Genomic DNA, 1,488 nt, shown 5'->3' with positions numbered 1-1,488 from the left:
GAAAATTAGAGTAATAACTTTGATCCTTGTTTATTTATACTAAAATTTTTATGGGTTATTACCCTAGAACTGTGTTCACAAACAGCTATTCTGCTGAATATTTGCCTTTCAGATCTTAATATATAAGTGTATAAGCTTGGAAAATTTTATGTAAACAATGACAAAGCTTCCTTTTAAAAACAGGAATGTTCAGAGACCTCAATTTGTTAATGGACACAATGAGTCTTCAAGAATGATATCCATTTATTGCACACATATGAAATATAGCATCTCACCTTAACATCAATAACCATTTTCACATTATTAATACTTAGGTAAACAGTTTTCAAAGAGTTTTGAAAACACTGTTTTAAAAACCACGGATGTGGAACCAACCCAAATGTCCAGACCCAAATGATAGACTAGATAAAGAAAATGTGGCACATGTACACCATGGAATACTATGCAGCCATAAAAATGGATACGTTCATGTCCATGTCAAAAGTGACATGGAGGAAGCTGGAAACCATCCTTCTCAGCAAACTATCACAAGAACAGAAAACCTAGCACCACATGTTCTCACTCAGATGTGGGAACTGAACAAGGAGAACAGGTGGACTCAGGGAGGGGAACATCACACACCAGGGTCTGTCACAGGATGGGGAGCTAGGGGAGGGATAGCATTAAGAGAAACACCTAATGTAGGTGATGGGTTGATGGGTGCAGCAAACCACCATGGCACATGTATTCCTATGTAAAAAACTGCATGTCCTGCACATGTACCCCGAACTTAAAGTGTAATAAAAACCATGCACTATTAACCAAAATCCTACTTGAAAACCTGAAATGCTTCCTGATAGAGCACGTAGCTAGTTAACACTGAGAAGTTCTTTCTCTGATTATTGTTTTTTTCTTACACTTTACCAGTATTTCTAGCAAGCAAGAAAGAAATTAACAGAAAGCTCAGCCATTTCCAAATCCCAATGCTTTCTGTTTTCACCTTCATCTCCTCTCCCCTCGTCCCAGAATGAAAATGAATACACTAAAAAGCCCTCAAGTCTGTAATATAGGTATACTCTTAGAATTTTGTCCCACAAATCCTATGAACTTGAAGCAACACAATTCAAAAAATATGAGCCAAAATAATGATGGCAGCAAAAAGAAAACCTAGAAGAAAATTTGCCGCAAATTTCTACTAGCCTATGAGGTACAGAACTGAGATACCCATCAGGCCTTGCATATCAGATAACTTATTCCTGTCACAGCTCTTAAACTGTAAACTCACAAGTTTTCCAAATGCTCAAGTTCCTAAGTACAGGATGATACAAGCAGTTCTTTTCTGTGATATGACTCATTTCTTTTATTTTGATGCTATGCTACCTTTTACCTTTTATATTGACTGATGATGCTGATATTTTGGCTGATCCTATGATGGGTTAAACCTTAATTATTGTCCCTATTTATGTATCCACTTCTGTAGATGATCATGTGTAAGTCTGGGCTCCAAAC

Source organism: Pan paniscus, chromosome 1 (assembly GCF_029289425.2).
Source record: "Pan paniscus chromosome 1, NHGRI_mPanPan1-v2.0_pri, whole genome shotgun sequence".
Lineage (NCBI taxonomy): Eukaryota > Metazoa > Chordata > Mammalia > Primates > Hominidae > Pan > Pan paniscus.
This window is presented reverse-complemented; position numbering follows the sequence as displayed.